Source organism: Sebastes umbrosus, chromosome 10 (assembly GCF_015220745.1).
Source record: "Sebastes umbrosus isolate fSebUmb1 chromosome 10, fSebUmb1.pri, whole genome shotgun sequence".
In the NCBI taxonomy this organism is placed as follows: domain Eukaryota; kingdom Metazoa; phylum Chordata; class Actinopteri; order Perciformes; family Sebastidae; genus Sebastes; species Sebastes umbrosus.
This window is the reverse complement of record NC_051278.1, coordinates 31,740,508-31,762,391: the sequence shown is the minus strand read 5'-3', so window position 1 is coordinate 31,762,391 and position 21,884 is coordinate 31,740,508.

The following is a 21,884-nucleotide window of genomic DNA, read 5'->3' as shown; positions in this document are numbered from 1 at the left end:
CACGGTAGCGGCCCTGTGAGACTTAGCGGTGCTTTGTGCTGAATGTTAAAGCTATTGTGGCAACATCAGACCGGCAATACGTCATCCAGAGTGGGCTCGCGTGACCACGCCTCCTTCTAGAGGAAACCAATCCCGTGTTCCTCATAGACGGTAACAGAGTAACCAGAAGAAGTTGAAACATGTCTCCAAACTTCTACTTTAAACAAAACAGTAATAGTAATAACGCTATGCTGAAGAGTTGCTGTGTAGTTGGTTGCACCAACAATAAATCCCAAAACGCTGATCTCTGATTTGTTCCCCTGCCATGTCCTAAAGAAATCGGGCCACTGTGCTGGACGGGGGAAGACTGGAGGGACATGGTGGCAATCAACCTGAATTTATTATGGTATCACGAACGCTCAGGTTCAGGTAATGTCGCAGAATGATTATTAGACGTGTGTATCAAACAAACGTTTGTATAACAAGAGATGAATGCATACCAACTTGTCAAAATTAAATACAAACATACGTTAAATTGCATTGAAGTCTATGGATCTTCAGTACCGGTATGTGCCGGTCTGATGTATGCTGACAATGACAATGCTAACATGCTGATGCTTAGCAGATAGGGTTCACCATGATCACTATCTTCGTTTTGCGCGTTACCATGCTTATGTGTTCATATTACCAAAGTAATTTTTTTAAGTTTTGACCCTTATGACTGTTTCCATCTCGTGCTATTACCAAATGAACATGATCAGCAAATGTATTTCAATTCATCCCCTGAGGAACATGAATGTTTGTACCACATTTCACGGGAATCCATCCAACATATTTTTTACTCCAAACCAAAAATGTCAACCTGCTGGTGGCGCCAGATAAGAAGTCAGGTGACCACAGACAGAGGAATAATCTTTGTCTGCCAGCCACAAATATCTGTACCAGGGCTGTCAAAGTTAATGCGTTAACACTAATTTTGTTTTAACGCCACTAATGTCTTTAACTTGTGATTTTTAGGTTGTCACAGGCTCAGTTTTAAAGCTGGAGTGGAGGCTAAATAACGCTCCAAACTTACACTACATTTGGCGAGGCAAAAACCGCCATGGCCATTTTCAAAGAGGTCCCTTGACCTGAAAATGGGTTCTGTGGGGTACCAACGAGTCTCCCCTTTACAGACATGCCCACTTATGATAATAACATGCAGTTTCGGCCAAGTCATTGTCAAGTCAACAATCTGACACATTGACAGCTGTTGTTGTCTGTTGGGCTGCAGTTTGACATGTTATGATTTGAGCATATTTTTTTTAATGCTAAATTCAGTACCTGTGAGGGTTTCTGGATAATATTTGTCATTGTTTTGTGTTGTTTATTGATTTCAATATATACATACATTTGTATAAAGCAAGCATATTTGTCCACCCCCATGTTGATAAGAGTATTACGTATTAATTACTTAATTTGTTTACGATTAATTGAGATTACCATGGACAACCATGCCATTAATCGCGATTTAAATATTTCAATTGATTGGACAGGCCTAGACTGCACTAAATGATGTGCCAGCAGAGTTATTTCACTAGTTTATGTAAGGACATTGATTTCTGGTGGCACTAGATGTGGGTCAGTGAGTCACCAAAGTCATTAGGATTCGTCCTCTGGGGACCTTAAATGTCTGTGCAAAATTGTAATCAAAACCATCCAATATTTGTGGTGAACCGATCCGACCGACCAACCAACCAACCAACCAACATCGCCATCCCTAGAACATCTTGCTAGTCTGGCCAAAAATAAATACAAGTAAAATTGAAAATAAATGAAAGTCATTCAGAAATATTTGTATATTAATAGTGTAAAATAAAGGCATTCTGTCAGTGTGTCTTCTGCACAATCATAAGAGTTTCACTCACAAAAAAGTAACAATTACAGAACTTTTTCAGTGACACCTATGTGAAATATTAATTGGTGAAATTCAGATATACAGTAAACATTCCCTCTCTCAAAATGAATTTTATAATGTGACCGCTCAAATAATATTGTTTTGGTTTCCAATGCTCAGCGTTGGCGTCTCATGGTCTGAGACAGTGACAGGTAAAAACACATGCTATATATGATAACAGACATTTCAATGAATAGCTGAACAGTGCCATTAGAGAGGGGAGGGATGTGGAGCTATGCAGATCACAGAGCAATAGAAAGATGATATTGCTATTACCAGGTGTTGACACATGAGATTGCATTTACATTTTCGTCCAATGGAAATTTAAACACAGACTGTTGTTTGTGAGAGTTAGCCATCGAGTCGTGAATAACAAAACAGTAATCAATATGTAGAATCACTTTTAGAAATTGCATTGTAAAACATGGAAAAATCTAACATCTTGCCCCTTTTATACCCCCCCACAACCCCAACCCCCCTCATCTCTCTTTGTCTCTCTTCTCTCTCCTCCCCCAGGGCCTTTTGCTGGTGACTCTCATCCTTCCACTTCCTCCCGCTTTTCACCCCACCCACTCTCACTCTCTGGTGCTTGAATAGGTTGTCGGTGAGAGACTTCTCTGTGTTTGTGTTTCGTGTTGTTCAATGGCAATGGCGTTATCAATTAGTGCAGCAGTGGGAGCCCAATTACACGCATCAAACAGCTAATTAATAGAGCTTGTGTGAGTTAGTAGCGCACAACAGCACGCTGCATGACTCTAAGCTAGCACAGCGACATTATAGCATGAGTACGCTGCAGGGGGAGACAAGGGCTATACGGTAGCATATAGTCACGTACACACACATAAACATACATATAGATACATGCACGCACAGCTAAACACATACACTGTACATACATTTACAAAAGCAAACCATACAATAGAGTAAACACAAACTACAATAGAACACAAATATGCAAAAAAGCACTCAAAGACATAGAAACCTAACAATGACAATGAATAATGGATGAGAGACATCAGTGCAACACTTTCTCTCATTTTGTTATAAACAAACAGCAGGCATACCAGGTGTTAGATCCGCTGGTATCAGTCCATTTATGAAACTATCATTGGCAAAGCCCCTCCATATCTCTGCTCATTACTCAATACCTCCAACAGTAACCGCAGTTTAAGTTCCAGCAAATTTATTAGTATGGCCATTTCCTAAAGTCCACACCTCCTTTGGTCGTCAATCATTCCAGTTTGCTGCTACAAGTTGCAAAAGATGCTAAACTCCACACCCTATTCATTACAATAAATAGTATCTGATCAACGCACCTGCTGCTAAATTTGCCTCTCTGGAACAGAGCACAAAACCTAAGGAAACCATTGGTACCAACCATGTCATACTAGCTTGTTATGAAAGAGGCTAAATAACGCTCCCAAGATACGCAACATTTTGGCGAGGAAAAACTGTCATGGCCATTTTCAAAGGGGTCCCTTGACCTCTGACCTCTAGATATCTGAATGAAAAATCCCATGCAGTTTGGGGGCAAGTCATAGTCAAGTCAGCACACTGACACACTGACAGCTGTTCTTGCCTGTTGGGCTGCAGTTTGCCTGTACACTTAATTTTGGCAAGGAAAAACCGCCATGGCCATTTTCAAAGGGGTCCCTGGACCTGAAAATGGGTTCTGTGGGTACCAACGAGTCTACCCCTTACAGACATGCCCACTTCATGATAATCACATGCAGTTTGGGGCAAGTCATAGTCAAGTCAGCACACTGACACACTGACAGCTGTTGTTGCCTGTTGGTTTTGAGTTTGCCATGTTATGATTTGAGCATATTTTTTTATGTGAAATGCAGTACCTGTGAGGGTTTCTGGACAATATTTGTCATTGTTTTGTGTTGTTAATTACATATGTACATACAGCAAGCATATTTTCCCACTCCCATGTTGATAAAAGTATTAAATACTTGACAAATCTCCCTTTAAGGTACATTTTGAACAGAAAAAAAATGTGTGATTAATTTGCGATTAATTGTGATTAACTATGGACAGTCATGCAATTAATTGCGATTAAATATTTGAATCGATCGACAGCCCTAGTTAAGGATGATTTCATTTTCAATACATAGTATATCTCGGTATTGAACTCGATATATAACTCGGTATATAACTCAGTGAAATAAATTTAAAAAAAAAGACGTTTATTTATTATGCAGTATATACAGTGTGTATATATATATATATATATATATATATATACATATAATATAATAGCATTAGCTGCCACATATTTTCAACAGATTCTAATCATTTTCTATCAGTAACTTTTTTCTAGAATCAGTGCATCGTGATCTGTGAGGTTTGGTCTTTTTTTTCCTGTCCAATGACATAACATTGATTCCTCCTTTAGGAAATTGTGACAGCCATTATTAAGTACTTTTGAAATTTATTAGACCAAACAATTACTCAAAAAGAAGAATCAGCAGATTAGTCAGTAATATAAGTAGTTGCAGCCCTAAAAATGACCTCCACCGAGACAATAGGAACAGCAAGGGGAGCCCAACCCAGGGCTGGCTCTGACCCTTTTGGTGCCCTATTGGCGAAATTCAGATTTTTTTTTTTTTTTTTCATTTGTTACCTCGATGCAGATGAATGCAATGAAATGAGGAAGGGTGCCCTTTAGAAGCGACCGCCTATATGGCCTTGCCTTAAGTAGGTCCTGTGCCAACCCTTCAGTGCATGAGTGGCTGGTTATGTATTTAATCAATACATCAATAGCTCATACTCACACCAAATTGATAACCCGGTAAAACTCGAGAACAGACATAAGTGGGCAAGAGTTGGCACTCTTGTTTCCTTTCAGGGCTCGTTGGCACAGCAGAGCTGCAGGGGAATCAGGCCAGCAGCCGCAACAAGTAAAGTGCTGCAGCTTTTCGCCTCTACAGCTGGCCACTTGTCTGAATCAGCTGGCACCGAAGGGCACAAACTGCACTACAGACAAAAGGCTCACTAGTCCTGCATGGCTGAGATCCAGGTGAGACTGGGTTTAGCATTCAGTGAGGAGGTATAAGCACAGATATGATACGAATAAATAGAGCAAAGATGATGAGAAACTTAAAGAAAGGAATGCAGTGTAAGCATATACACACACGCAGGGCAACAATAAGCTGGCTCTTCTGAATCATGCAAATATTTTGGGGGGGTTCCAATAATTTCAGCGCTTACTTAGCTCAATCCATTGGAGCCAATAACAAAAAGAGAGCTCGAGGCTAGTAGACTCTCGACAGATGACAGTCTGCCAGGGCCGAAGGCTAGACTCAAGCTGGAGCAGAGGATTCTCCTTCTGCAGGATAAACCCAGGCCATAACACTGAAGCTCAGAGTCTAAACTCGTTGGCTGGAGAGGTGGCTGCACTTAAGGCGAGACAGGGGCAAACACACACACACACACACACACACACTGAGACAGATTTACAGGCAAAGACACATGGGAATTTCTAAGAAAACTATGAAATAGGCCACCTCCCCTACTCTCATTACTTAAAGCTCAACATTCAGTTTTTTCAGAAATACACTCTCTCTCTCTGTTTCTCTCTTTCTCTCTCTCTCTCTCTCTCTCACACACACACACACACACACACACACACACACACACACACACAACATTCCCTCAATCATTCACTCACTCATAGGAGGTTGTGGTTATGGCTTAGGGAACACTCCAGCTCTATTCAATCAAACAGAGTACTACGACTGAATCAGCTAAAGGTTAATTGCACCGACGTCCTTGTGCACATACGGACGGTGAAATGTGTGCGCGTGTGCACGTACACGTGTGTGTTTGGAAGATTGAGTGTATCTGTCGAAACCCCTTACCCGACCGGCGTATTGAAGCAAAAATGCCTTTTTGTCGCAGAAGGATTAGTGTGGACATAATCTATGTACATTTCCACCTAAGGAGGCAGACAAGTGGCTACTGGAGTATTTACCTCCCCCAGACAGAATAGCCAGAAAATTGTTTGGAACAGGTGCATGCCACCCTGTAAGCTGACATAGAAGAAGACTGTGAGGAAAAATGTTGTTCTATGTTGACTGATTCAACACTTTTAAAGTGAAATGTTGAATACGGATGACTTTTGCTTCATCTAGTTTCAGGTTTAATTGTATTTCTTTTTTTTAAAGACCTTCATACACACCCGTGGAAGAACATTGTACTTTAACCCCTTACCATTCCGCCTTCTTTATTAGAGGGGTAGGGGTGGGAGACTGGGGATGTTCAGGGCTAAGCACCACGTGTCAAGTTGTTCTAGTCATTAATAAGAAATACAAATAATTAATAAATGTATTAATTAATTTAAATAAATTGTGAAAGAGTGTAGAAAATGATGATATAAGTTGGTGATGGCCATTCCCATGCTCACTTATGTCTCATAAATTGTTTCAGCAATTTTTGGGTTGATACCATTTGATTTGGAGCTAAATTTAACCATTCTTTACCACTCGAGAATTGATAAAAAATTATCAATAATCCCTCCTAATTATCGTATGAAGACACAGAGACCTTGAGGAACACCATAGAAAAAGCCATGCTGTGATTTGGCACCCGATTTGACTGCATGTTATCAGGCTATTGAATAGGCATTATCAACACACATCTGTCCTAAATGGGTAGGCTAGTAGGGCCCTACCAACCTAATAATAGGACAGATGTGTGTTGATAATGCCTATTCAATAGCCTGATAACATGCAGTCAAATCGGGTGGATTTGGTATCAAAAAACTTTTGACATTTGGAGATTTCTGCAAGAATTGCATTTTTCGGCACTTCTGCTCTGGAAACAGCTCACAAAACCCCCTGTTATCAATCTAGCTAGGAAAGCCATCCATCCAATGAATGCTCTAGGTCTCTAGTCTGATCCATCCATCCTCTGAATGCTCTAGGTCTCTAGCCTGATCCATCCATCCTGTGAGCTCTAGGTCTCTAGTTTGATCCATCCATCCTCTGAATGCTCTAGGTCTCTAGTTTGATCCATCCATCCTCTGAATGCTCTAGGTCTCTAGTTTGATCTATCCATCCTCTGAATGCTCTAGGTCTCTAGTCTGATCCATCCATCCTCTGAATGCTCTAGGTCTCTAGTTTGTGGCTGTAAAGTTTCATGAGGCTGTGATTATCCTAGAGGTCACTACAGGTCATTTTATACAGGGAGGTCTCGTTTCAAAAAATGGTCTCACTACAATGAAATGTCTCCTATGGGGACTAACATCATCACACATGAATACAGTTGGGCTCATTGGATCCACAAGAGTCTCAGCTTTACAGTGATACCCCATTGATGTAATTCAAGATTGTTTAGTGACCCCAGTATGCAGAAATATTCAAATACACCATTTTAGAATAGGCGAAAATAACACATTTATAATGCATTCAAACAACTGCATGTGATTATCATAAAGTGGGCATGTCTGTAAAGGGGGGACCCATAGAACCCATTTTTATTCACATATCTTGAGGTCAGAGGTCAAGGGACCTCTTTGGAAATCCCCATGCCAGTTTTTTCCTAGCCAAAATTTAGCGGAACTTCGTAGAGTTATTTAGTGATCTTCTCGATAAGCTGGCATGGCATGCCCGCAACAACCTCTGAAAGACAGAATAGCGTGTTCAGGGATTAATTATAATACAGCAAATAAAAGAAACTACATGTTGAAAATGCAGTTTGTCTACAGTCTTTTACTGTGGTCCCAGACCCTAAAAGGCATTGCAAGATAAAACTGAAGGGTCACAATATGATAAATGGGATATTTTCTCTTTAAATAGTGAATAGTTTTACCCCTTTGAGCCTTTAAAGTGATACAAATTAAACCATTTTTGAAGGGAAATATGTTTTTTTTTGTACGATTACAACTCAAACATATTGAACTTGATGAGACAAGGGGTCATGAGTGGACATGGGGGATAAAAAACAAAAAGCTTGGCCAGCACTGGCCTATGGTGATATATTTTAGTAGCTATCCACTATTAGCAATGCAATCACTGCTCAGTCCATTTTTTCCTCCAGCCAAGTATAAGTGATCATACAAAACCTGAACCTTTCAAAAGTATGCTTGTCAGGCTACACTGACTGTTAGAAAAAAGAAAAAAAAAAGGACGTTTGAAATACTTAACTGATTCATCCCTGGATGGGGTAAAAGTGTAGCAGTAATTCACTGTGACAATGGTTATATCTGCGTGTGGGTGAATTGGACCTTCGTTTCAAAGCTGTATTTTTGCCGTGCTGGTCTGGGGGGGGCCTAAGAGTCACTGGCAGAGTGCCGGGCTGCGGCCTCGTTGACCTTCAAAGCAGAGACGAGAGCCCTCTCCATCCCGCCAGCACCACTTGTGGCAGGAAGAGAGGCTTGTTGACTGGCCCCTAATGGCCCCCCTGGCCCACGGGAACATGGGTCGGCAGGTTAGAGCTGTTGCCCTGGCGACCACAAGCACATAGGCCAAAGAAAAAAGGGGGGGGGGGAGAAATAGATGGAAAAATGGAAACAGAACAGGCAGAGGGAGAGATGATGTGCACAAGAAGGTAATATGGTAAAGGTTGGTAAGATGTACAGTGTGACTATCAGACAGGCTGCGGTCATTCATATAAAAAGTCATTGAAGTTGCACCTAAAGATTTTGTCAACTGTTTGGTCTCTAACAAGTAAATAACACCATGTACTGTATGTTGTGCTAGTAAATCCTAAAATCCTCTCTAAACATGATGTCAGTTAACAAACCTTAGAGCTGTTAAAGGACCAATGTGCTGTTTTATTACTGCACAAATTGCAGGTATATTCACATATATCAAAAGTTTTACTCCAATAATTACAATATTTATTACAATAATTATGTAAAAAAATCTTAAGAAATTGTATTTGAAGGAACAGTGTGTAGGATTTAGAGGAATCTATTGGCAGAAATGGAATATCATATTGATAAGTATGTTTCTTTAGTGTATAATCACCCAACACTAAGAATTGATGAGTTTTCGTTACCTTACAATGAGCTACATGAGCTTACATCTACATAGCGAGCGGGTCCTCTTCACAAAGCCGGCCGCCATGTTTCTACAGTAGCCCAGAACGGACAAACCAAACACTGGCTTCAGAGAGGGCCATTCACGATTTGACGTTTTCACGTTTTCATGTTTTTCATGTTTTCATGTTTTCATGTCATTGGCCACCGTAGTTCTCCTACATGCTTGGCACATAGGAGAAGTTTCAGTTGGTTGCAATCTGCAACCTCACCGCTAGATGCCACCAAATCCTACGCACTGCAACCTTTAACATAGCTTCATAAGTATATGAAACGTTTATGACACTTACACGTTTTGTTCCGTAAAATAATCTCCACAAATGAACACCACTTTTAATCTTTTGTCAAACGCCCTGCTTCTATTCATTCCTGTGGCCCACTTTGAAGGGCACGGCTGATTCGTGAAGTTGAAATGAGGAGTAAACTAGAATGGCACTCAGAGAGCGCAGACCTCGCCAACGCGTGACTTTCAAAACAGATCACAGGTCACAACTGGCTGGTACCGTGAGGTGGTCGGCTTATTATTAACACAGTGTGTAACGTATCAGCAGATGCCTTTCTCATTCAGCAGCCTTGTTGTGTCTGTAGAATGTTACACTACGTTGTCTCTCATCCCGTCATCTAACGCTTTGTCACCGCGGACGGCAAGCAGCTCCACTCATCACACATGTATCTCTCTGCTCTCAGAAGGAGGCGGGGTCATGCGACATCAACGCATCATTAGTTACACTGCACATGTGTTATACCCAGAGGTCTTAATGTTCTGGCTGATCGGAATCCGTAAAAATATTCCTGAATCTGGATCATGATCCGGATCACCACACAAAATCTAATGGATTATTCAATGTGCCACACCCCACCCCTCCAAAAAATGTCATTCAAATCCATCATGGACTGTCGGAGTAATCATGCTGACAGACAAACAAACCAAACAAACAAACAAACAAACAAACAAATAAACAAACAAACGAATAAACAAACCAACGCAGGTGAAAACATAACCTCCTTCCTAGGCCTTTGGCCTTGGCGGAGGTAATAAGGTGGCAGCTGGCTGAAGGGAGATCTATGCTGTTGGCTATATTGTATGTCATTTCCAGTAAATATCAAAGTACAAACACAGGAAGATAAGTGGTTACATCTCCAGTCTGATCTTTAGTGCACAGCTGATAGTTAGCCAACATGGTTTGTTTACATGATGTAACAGAAGTGCATAGTAACGGATTCAGTGCAGAGTGTCCAATGTTATAATCGGACTCTGGCTTGCTGTTCGGAGCCCCTGTGCAGCTGCACCGGTTGCACCGTTGATCTTTATGCCATTGGATATAAGGCAGAGTCGTGCTGCAGAGTATCTGCTCTTTGCTTGGGTGAGGACAGGATGCTTTAAAGGTGCACTGTGGGTCAGAGAATGGTGTGAAAAGTTTTCTTAGCAGCTATAACTATCTGTAAGAGTAGTGGAACTAGATAAGAGTACTGAACTACTTAGCGGGGCCATGGCATGACGATAATGCCTATCAAGCCAGAGGGACCAGCCATGGCAGTTAAACTTGAGCAGATACAATGTAGTGAGAAGGCCGGGTTAATTATCTGCTCTTTGCTTGGGTGAGAGAAGGAGTTAAAGGCAGCTTAGAGAACTCTAGACGCTTATTTCACAAAATAATGAATCGGTATATATACATTTCAGAAACAACACGGAGCGGCGGACTGTTCGTTCTAAACAACAATGGCGGCACCTAAAGAGGTTAGCGTAGATGCTACAATAGCATCAGTGATATCAGAACTGGAGAGTATTTCTTCATTGAAAAGCAAAGAAGGGGGCGGCTGGTTAGCTCAGTCGGTTAGAGCGAGCGCCCATGTATCGCCAAGGCTCAGTCCTAGCAGCGGTGGACCCGGGTTCGAATCTGGCCTATGGTCCTTTCCGCATGTCATTTCTCTCTCTCCCCCTTTCCAACACTATATCCACTGTCCTATCAATAAAATACTTAAAAATCACCCCAAAAAATAACTTGAAAAGCAAAGAAGGGCACTGAAGGCGATGTTTTTTTGCCTTCAGTTAGTTTCGCTTTCATTATTTTGATTGACAGATGGTTCATCCAGTCACCTGCCAGGTATTTTTTGACCAAACAGTTTTCCAATGATGGCTTCAAACCATCCGATGGGGTTAGGTTAAATGATGCATGGAATCCGTATGTATTTTTCATTGTAAATAATCTTGAAAAATATACATTTTAATTTTCTCGTTGAAAGTATAAGTTGAATACCAACAAAGAGCTTTGTTAATTTTTTTTTTTAATCAAATATCATGTATAAAAATACAAAATCATATATAAAGAAACCCAGTTTGAACGATACAACCGGCTGCTTTTTTTGGTCTCTGATTTAACTAATTGTCCGTCTTTCTCATTAAATGTAAAGATTTGGTGGCTCGCTGACAAACTGGCTGTTTCACAGACTGATTGATGGCCTCGCTGATTAACTGACTGACAAGAGTCACAGGCAGACAATAGCACAGAAAGGAGCTGCTTGTGTGGAGAGAGGCAGGTGTTAATTCAGCGCGGGCTCCTACGGCGGCTAATGTGTTGGCCTTCTGCCATTAAAGTGGGGTAAACACTGCCACAATAGACTGTCAACATTTAGAGGAAGGACTCTCAACCAACACAGACCACTTGTGTCGTTCTATATGTCTCAGCAGTCTGTTTCCTTCTTTCTCTCTCTGTGTCTCCTCGCTTCCACCCGGCCTGACTTAAACCGGCGATAAGCTGAGTGCTTTCGTCAACAGTGCAGCCCTCTTAATTAGCAGCCCGTTGCTATAAGCTCATGTGTAAGCATCACTGTACTGCGTGAACGTGCATGTGTGTGTGTGCGTATACATTGCTGACTGACCTCAGCTCGCTACAGTCAGCTAATAGGTCAGTGAACATAGCCTCCTGCATATCCAGATGGAGAGCTTTAATGGGTATTAGACGTGGAGGGGCTGAACCGGTAAATGGGGATAACTACAAGCAGCCTACAGAGCCAGCAAAGCCTCGAAGAAACAGATGGGAGTCAATGCACAAGTGAGTTTACGTGTGTTTACGTCTGTTTAAACATGTCTACCAAGTGGAAAAGGTGTTTTCTTTAAAGGATACACAATAATAAACACAGTAAAACCCACCCGTTTCCCACTCTGTATAGACAGTATCCCATTCCACCCAACTCCAGGTGACTCTATTAATACCACAGAATTCCACCTCCACATATTTCTCTATTCCTTCTCCTGTAATGGAAAACATTATTGTCGTCAAGGCCAGCATCAGGTGTGCGTTGTGAATGTGTGTGTGTGTGTGTGTGTGTGTCGTGTGTGTGTGTGTAGGAGATGGGGGTAGCTCCCACTCTGCCATGTCAACTCATACTCGATGGCTTTCTAAATTAAAAAAAAAAAAAAAAGAGAAAAAATGCTCTCAGGGACTTTGCTGCATTCCACTTCATGAGCACAAACAAACGGACCAAAAAAGCCATTCTGGAGGGAGGAGGTGGGAGGGGTGGGGGGTTGGGAGTGGGGGTGGGGGGGGGCAAGCAGAAAAAAAGCCCCTTAAAAACAGAGGGAGATTAAGAGAAGAGGAGAGAGGGGGAAAAAGGAAGCAGGAAGGCAAGCAGACAGAGCTGAGAAAAGCAAAGTGACTCCACTACCGATAATGAGCGGATCATTTAAAAAGCCCTCCTCAAATTGCCTTGAGGAGGAGGAGAAGAGAGAGGAAAAGGCTTGAAAGGTTTGAGAGATTTTGGGGGGCGATGGACCGAGGCGGTGCAAAAGGTGGGGGGCAGGGGGGGAGGGGGTGTAAATATGTTGGTCTGAGAGATGCGCTAACTGTAACGCATACCACGACACTACACCGAAACACTATGGCTCAGTTGTTAATCTTTGGCCTTGGAAGCAAGTGCGGTGTCAAACTGTCAGTAGTGCACCCACCTGAGCCCACCTGGCACACACCGTCTGTATCTCATTGAGTGTGAGAAAAAGTGCCAGTGCATGCCCTGAATATACTACCTGCCGCAGATTTTGGCAAATATAATGAATAGAGCTGTCAAAGTTAACGTGAAATAATGTAAATTTGCTTTAACGCCACTCAAAACACAAAAAAATTTCAGATTGTAGCGGGCTCAGCTTTAAAGCTAGAGTGAAGATACTGGCACTGTATATACTATATATGAAACTAATAAAAACCTAAGGAATCCATCGGTACCAAACCATGTCACACTAGCTTGTCGTAAGGAGGCTAAATAACGCTACAAACTTACGCTAATTTTGGCGAGGAAAAACTGTCATGGCCATATTCAAAGAGGTCCATGGACCTCTGACCTCAAGATCAGTGAATGTAAATGGGTTCTATGGGTACCACGAGTCTCCCCTTTACAGACATGCCCACTTTATGATAATCCACATGCAGTTTGGGCAAGTCATAGTCAAGTCAGCACACTGACACACTGACAGCTGTTGTTGCCTGTTGGGCTGCAAGTTTGCCATGTTATGATTTGAGCATATGCTTTTATGTAAATGCAGTACCTGTGAGGGTTTCTGGACAATATTTGTCATTGTTTTGGTTGTTAATTGATTTCCAATAATAAATATACATACATTTTGTACAGTATAAAGCAAGCATATTTGCCCACTCCCATGTTAATATGAGTATTAAATACTTGGACAAATATCCCTTTAAGGACATTTTGAAAAACTCTAAAACTGTGCAATTCATTTGCAATTAATTGCGATTAACTAGGGACAGTCATGCAATTAATTGCGATTAAATATTTGAATCGATCGACAGCCCTAGTAAGGATGATTTCATTTTCAATACATAGTATATCTCGGTATTGAACTCGATATATAACTCGGTATATAACTCAGTGAAATAAATTTTAAAAAAAAGATGTTTATTTCACAAAATAATTAATAGGTTTTTTACATTTCAGAAACAAAAGAGCTGGTGTTTAGGTGCATCCCCTCGGAAAGAGACACTCTTAGCAATGCGACGCGTGCTCTCTCAAAAATAGGCTAGGTGTGTATTTTAGTGGAGCAGAGCGTAGAGGTTTGGGATGCATCTGTGGACTGATCTGGTGGAAGCACAAGCATTGACTAGTAGTAGCACGCGATAAATTTCGTGATTAATCGTGATTAAACTATTGACAAATCATGCGATTAATAGGCGGATTAAATATATTAATCAATTGACAGCCCTTAGTAATGAACTTTAAGGACGTTCTTAATACCGTCAAAAGAGGAAGCATTCTACGATTTTGCTTCAGCCCTAAAATCAAATAAAGCATTTACATGTTCTATTCCTCGGTTAAAGTGCAGATCATGGCCACACAAGGAGCAGCAATGCACCTATAAAGGTGTAGTCTGAATACTATTTTACCATAACAAAAATATAAAACAATGTAATTAAAATTCCCAGTGTCGTGAAATGAAATAAAATACAAAGGCTGAACAAAACAGGCAATTAATTTGTGCCCAGATCAAATGAAATACCTCTTCCTTTGACCTTGTACTTCAAAAACTTAAATTAAGACATGTTAAAGAGGGACATATCATGCTCATGCTTCAGGGTTCAATACTTTGTATTTTGTGTTTCTACTAAGAACATGTTTACATGGCTTTAATGTTTAAACAACACATTATTTTTTCTCATACTGTCATGTCTGAATATACCTGAATACACCCTCCTATCAGAAACACTCCGTTTTAGCGCATTTCAACGGAATGGAAACGAAATTGCGTTGCTAGGAAACAGCTTGGTCCATGTGTACTTCCTGTCAGCTGATGTCATTCACAATACACTGCAACAGGAAACAAACTGGGACACATTTAGAAATGTTTACTTTCAAAACTGTGAAATGGTCTATAACATTGTAGATTTGTGACATCACAAATGTTACAGAAATCCTGATGGCTTGTTTCAAACGTACGGTTTCTGAATGAGGGCTGTCTGTATTTATCTGTGGATTGAGCTTTTGATACTTTCACAGTATTTATATATCACTTAAACTGCTTTATAATATAAAAGACATGAAAATGTCACTTTTTAAATTTGGGACCTTTAAGACTTTTTGGATAGCTGCAGGAATCCAGGTACCCAGAAATATGTCAGTCAAAGTGAGGGCAGAGACTATGTTGATATACAGTATGTAGTATGTGTTTGTGTGTGTGTGTGCATTGCGTGTGTGTGCGCTGTCAGTGGTGGTGTGCCAGGCCCAAGGCTCCTGGGGATGCCAGCTAGCTGGCGGCAGAGTATCAACAAGCACAACATGACAACAACACGGCTGGACCGCAGCTGAGCCCGTGGTGAGTGTGGTGAGGACGATTTGTTTAATGTGTCAGTGTGTGTGTGTTCGTATGCTGGGGCTGGTTTGCATGTGTCGGCCTAATAACGTGGTGTGTGTACTGTATAGTGTGTGTTATACTGTACTCGAAGTGCAATGTGGCTACATCCACACTAATACATTTTGTTTTATAACGCGGTTTTGAAACTAAAATGATCTCCATCAAGGCGAGGAGCCGTTTCAGAATTAAACTCCGTCCATACTACCACGCCTGACGGTTCACATCACATGACGGTTCAATGTACACCGGGCATGCCGGTGTAAACTGGAACACGAGTATTGATGTAAAGCGCTCGAATAATAGCTTACCTCCTGGCATGTAGGCAGGAGTAGCATTGTAAAATGCATAATTTAACTGCACAACAGCTGCTAGCAGAGGACAACAAGGTCACCTGTAACTCGTTATCCATGTTGAAATAAACCACTGCAGTGGTGGGATGTGGACGGAGGATATTGTGTTATTGAAGGCAGTGTGTGTGTGTGTTGTGTGTGTGTGTGTGTGTGTGTGTGTGTGTGTGTGTGTGTGTGCGTGTGCGGGGAAATGTGTGTGTGTGTTTGTGCCAGACATTTCCCTCAGGAGTTGGTAGAGACCTAAACAGAGCTAAAAGGACAGTGAATATTGGATCTTACATTGGTCACAAGGTCAGAAACACAACTACAAATTTAATTAATTGATAACATGTGACATAAATTGATAATTTCCATTTAATTTGCTTCATTATTTATTTACATTTGTATTAATTCCCCCTATCTATCTGCTTTTCTATTTAATTTCCCTTTTATTATGTGTTTATTCTTATAAACTTTGAAATTTATTTATTTACTTTTGTATTTCTATTTTTACTGTATTTTAAATCTATCCATTCTGATATGTATGTATTTAATTTATTTATTTATGCATTATTTTTCGTTTGCATTTTTCCTTCCTATTTATTTTCCCAAGCTATAATTTATTTCTGTCTACTTTTCTTTATACATTTTATCATGCATTTCTTTCTTCAGTATGCAAATGAGGGGCTGTCAATTCAACAGGTCAGCTTGGAACATCATAGTGTATATAGATGGACTATATGCTAGCTAACGCTGTCCTGCTTATGCAACTCCAGTCTTCATTCACGGTTCAATACAGCAGGTTGGGGCCTCATTTCAATTTTTTAAATTTATTTTTGATTTTGGCAGGTTTCGGCCTCCCCTCCATAATTCTGCCTCCCCAAGTGGCCAAAACAAAGGAATTAGTTTAGGATTTAAGGAAGACAACATGCAACGGACAAAGCAACTGAAAGAAAACATTTACACCACCTTGACAACACATATGTTTCATTTGGAAAACAAATCTGCAAGAAAAAAGCTAAGGTCTCTGATCGGGGCCTAAAGCAGCTGTTTCAGGGACAAAGCTCTGATAAACCTGTATGCTACCCACTAGCACTAAACAACAGAAAGACATAGTTAGTGACTAGCCGGTGAACATAGTGGAGCATTTAGGCATTAAACAGCCAGATATTTCCTGAGGAGTTGGGTTAGAGACCGAAAACAGAGCTAAAATGACAGTGAATATTGGACTTACATGGTCACAAGGTAAGAAACACAAACTGCAAATTAATTAATTGATAATATGTGACATAAAGTGATATTTCTCATTAATTTGCTTCATTATTTATTTACATTTGTATTAATTCCCCTGTCTATCTACTTTTCTATTTAATTTTCCCTTTTATTTATGTATTTATTTTTATAAACTTTGAAATTAATTTATTTACTTTATTTATTTAATGTTTACTTATTTTTAAATGTATCCATTTGTATATGTAGTGTATTCATTTATTTATTTATTTCTGCATTAATTTTCCTTTGCATGTTTCCCTCCTATTTATTTTCCCAAGCTTAATTTATGTCTGTCTACTTTTCTTTATACAATTTTTTCATGCATTCTGTATGCAAATGAGGGGGCTGTCATTCAACAGGTCAGCCTTGACATCAAAGTGTATAGATTATAGACTTTATGCTAGCTAACGCTGTCTGCTTATCAACTCCAGTCTTTATTCCCGGTTCCATACAGCGGGTTGTGGGCCTTATTTCATTTTTTATTGATTTTTGATTTTGGCAGGTTCGGCCCTCCATAATTCTGCATCCCCAAAGTGGCCAAAAACCAAAAGAATTAATTTTGGATTTAAGGAGACACATGCAAACGGACAAAGCGCAACAAGCAACTGAAGAAAACTTTTCACCACATTGAGCAACACCTATGTTTCAATTTAGAAAAACATCTGCAAAAAAAAAGAGCAAAGTGAGACACCCATTTGATGACACATAAATGATATATCGAAAACACAAGCAAAATACAGATACGTTGTAAGGCACAGTAGTGGGACAACTGTGCATTGAGCTTTCTCTGCCACACTCATTTACGTGGACGGTGCTAAATCAGAATGCTCAAATCCCTTCCACGGTAACAACTATTTTGTCGTCCTTCTCGGCCACCCCTCACTTCCTTCCAGTCTTTACTGTCTTTCCCCGTACTCCCTCTGTCCCCTTCTTCCTCCTCCATGTGCTCAGCCTCTCTCCCCCCTCTCCTACTTTCTCACCCATTCTCCATCTTGACACAGTGGCACTGATGCCTAATCGTGGATAATTGGGTGGGAGGGGGCAGTGGGCGGCCTTGCCTTGTGTTGCAAAGGGCAAGTGGTCAAGTTAATGGGGCCCTTGTGTCGAGCCGGGAGCACTCTGTCCTCTCTCTTTTTCTCTGTTCGATCACTCACTCCGCCAGTCAATCTCAGTCTCTCAGTCAGCTTCTCTTTTTCTTTCACGGCTGAAGCTTTTTTCCCCGCTGTTTCGATCTAGTTTTGCCTCATTTCCAGCGGTCTCACTTTGCCTTTCCTTCCAGCCATTCAGTGTGTCTTGTCCAATTTCTTTTCTCTCCTACTCCTCTTGCCCTCTTGTCTTTTTCAGCCTTTCTCTCTTTCTCTTTGCAGCTTTTTTCTATCTCTTCCTCTCTCTCTCCAGCAGAGTGTTGGGGAGGAGAGAACAGACCTCTTTAAAATATCAAAAAGACAGATCAGGAGGCCTCGCGGTCCCTCCCTTTCTGCTAACTCTCCCTCCCTCCTTCTCACTGATAAACAGAAGAGTGAGCCTGCAGGATTAGCTGCTGTGTAACTGCCTTCCCTCCCTCCTGTTTATCCCTCTCTCTTTTCTTCCTGTGGAGGGGTAGACTGTTGAATGGGTTTGATATGGGTGTGTGTGTGTGTGAGCACATATGTGTGTGTATATCTGTGTGTGTTACCTTGTATGCATCAGCTTAGCTTGCAGGATGGCCATTGTGTTTGAAACACAAGCCACGGCCGATCTGAGCTCTGAAGGAAACTTTATTACATCTGTGATCAATTTAACACCGGATTGTAAATAATGGAATATCACAAGCAGCTTTACGCTCGACATAATAAGCATTTATTATATTAATCATCACAGGAAATCTATAGACATCTGCAAGGTGACAGAGAATAATTGTCTTTTTTTTGTTTTGTGGTAACTGAAATATTAAAGTTTAAATTAATTTTATTTTTAAATAATTAAATAATGTTGCTTATTGTATAACATTATGTTAAATAAATAATTAATTGTAGCTATCGCTGATGTGTCACTGTCCAATTTGAAATGAGAATTTCAAAAGAAAAAAAGTCCAGAGGTCCACATTTCTTGAAGAAAATGTATTTATTTGTAATAATTAAATAATTTTGCTTTTTTTTTGTAGAAGATTATATTAGATAAATAACATTGTAGCTATAGCTGATGTGATGAATTGTCCATTTTTCAAATGTAACAATTTCAAAAAAGAAAAAAAATCCAGAGTCCCACATGTCTTGAAGAAAATGTATTATTTGTATTCATTCATCAAAAAACCACCCACCCTTAACTGCAAGACAACATCCATTACCCATTGGTTACAGGTGAAGCAGGGAAAATGTAATATACTGAACAGAGAAACTCATTAATAGCAATAGAGTCTCACGGGCAGTTTGTGAAATAGCACAACATTTTATCTATTTGATTCGTATACATAGACACATAGACGCTCAGCAACGACTTTCAACCACGGTATTTTTTGTTTCCCTACGAATTTACGCAGATGTCAATATCCGTTCCAGTCTTTTCAAAATAAAAGTACTTAGGTTTAGGAATAGATCAACTTGGTTAGGCAACAAACTACTAGTTTGGTTTAGGAAAAGATCACGGTTTGGGTTAGAATTACTCCAGAAGTGCCGTATCTTAAAGGTCCCATATCGTGCTTAATTTTCAGGTTCATACTTGTATTTGTGTTTCTACGTAGAACATGTTTACATGCTATAATGTTAAAAAAACAACTTATTTCCTCAACTGTCTGCCTGAATATACTGTATTTACCCTCTGTCTGAAACACTCTGTTTTAGCACATTTCAACGGAATTACAACGGAATTGCGTTGCTAGGCAACAGTTTGGGTCCATGTTTACTTCCTGTCGCTGATGTTATTTACACCCACTGCAACAGGAAATAAACTGGGACACATTAAGAGTGTTTATGTTTAAAACCTTGTAATGGGTCTAAATATTGTATATTTGTGACATCACAAAGGACAGAAATCCTAACGGCTTGTTCAAACGCACAATTTCTGAATACTGGGCTGTGTGTAATTCTCCGTATATTGAGCGTTTTGATAGTTTAAACAGTATTTATATAGCACTTAAACCTGCTTATAATATAAAAGACAAGAAAATCTCACTTATTACATTATGGTACCTTAAGTACGTAAGTTACGTGACAATTAAATCAACTTTTTACTTTGTGGCTTCACACAAGACACGAACAGCGGTCTCCTGGGCGAAAGTCCTGTGTTTTTTGACCCACCCTCCAACCGACCGCCTCCCTACCGCAGCGTTCCGCCGCTATTTTATACTTTCCCGGTTCACAATTACGTGGATTACATACGAATTGATTTCGTGCTGACCATCTCGAAAAATGAGTGAAATCCGTGTCCATGTCCACGAATCAATACATAAATTTCATAACTATTTTGCGTACTACTGTTCAACCGGGCTTGGCTATATGTGAGGCCATGTCCACACTAAAGTGGATCAATTTAAAATATTTCATTGAAGTAAATACAGTTTTGTTTTTCTATCGTCAAACTCCAAAACAATATTAAACCAAATGATAATTGTACTTCAAAATGTTTGTGTTCCTACAAAGTAAAAAAGACGCAGCTTTCAACTTTATTAAAATTGTCTTGTAGTTCTGATTTTGGTGGTTGGAAAAAAAAGGATCAGTATGGATAGAAGAATCCAATAATTTGAAATTGATCTGGATTAGTGATTAGTGTGGACATGGCCTAAAAAAAATGACCGACAAATCTAAGAATTTAGTTTAATAATCAAACAAATAGCCTAGCGGAGACATCCCACAATACAGTGACATAAATCTGTTGGAATAGAGCACTCCTGTTATGAGCTCAGCTGCAGCACATTACCTTCTATGAATAACACTGACTATCAGTGGTTCCTTGACTGTCTGTTGATGTCACAGTGAGAAGTGTCAGTGTCACGACAAAGAGTGACGGACATCACTGTGGAAAAAATGTGACATCACGTAGTCATTCACAGCACATCGTGGGAAGAGTTTTGCCATGAAAAGAGGCAAGTGGTGTTGCAAGGAGCAGCAATGCAGCGCTAGTGATAAAAGTGGTAAACGGTGTGGGGCCAATTGTGCAAAATGACATTACTGTCAGTGGTGGTGATGTCACATTAGACAGTGATGAAGTCACAGTCCACAGTTGGATGGTATTGATGTTGTTAGCCCGCAGATATCAAAGGTATACAGCAAACGGCATATACAGATAAAAATGTCATAAACACACCTCTAAACCCTTTGCAATGGGAACGTTTTTGCAATGCAATTCACTCCTCAAAGCAATTGAGACCACTGATAAAACTGGCTTAACTTACACAAAGTTACACAAAGGAAATACCTCTCATTTCTTCTGAAGGTGAGTTAAATTCTTTTAACATGAGAGATGTAAACAGCAGCCGTAGGGGAGATACTGCATAGCTTTCTTGGCTGTTGTATACGCAGCAATGGATCACAGTGAAATATGGAAACACGGTTACTAGTGATAGTACAACTTTAGGCTGGAGTGGCCCACGCTGACACTTGGCGTTTCTTTAATACCACAAGAAACAGGAAACAGCTGAATGCATGGGAAAAGACCTGAGTAAAACAGTTTAATTGTGCCGATAGAAACAAAAAAATATGCCAAAAGAAAAAAGAGAAGCAATTGGTCTGAAGTGTATGAATGTTTTTGCTCTTGAGGCTTTGAGGACGTTCAAGATCTATGGTCGCACATAGTTCATCAATTTGAAATCGTATTCTAACCCCCAGATGTCCACTGGATGTGGCTGCGTTGTGTTCCTGTTCAAGCAGCCAGATTTCCAATATAGAGAGGTGAGGTCCCGCCCCTTCCTGTGGACCACCTGATTCTGTTTGAATTGTGCCATGAATCACACATATGATGTTAGTCAATTTAAAAAAAAAAAATGTT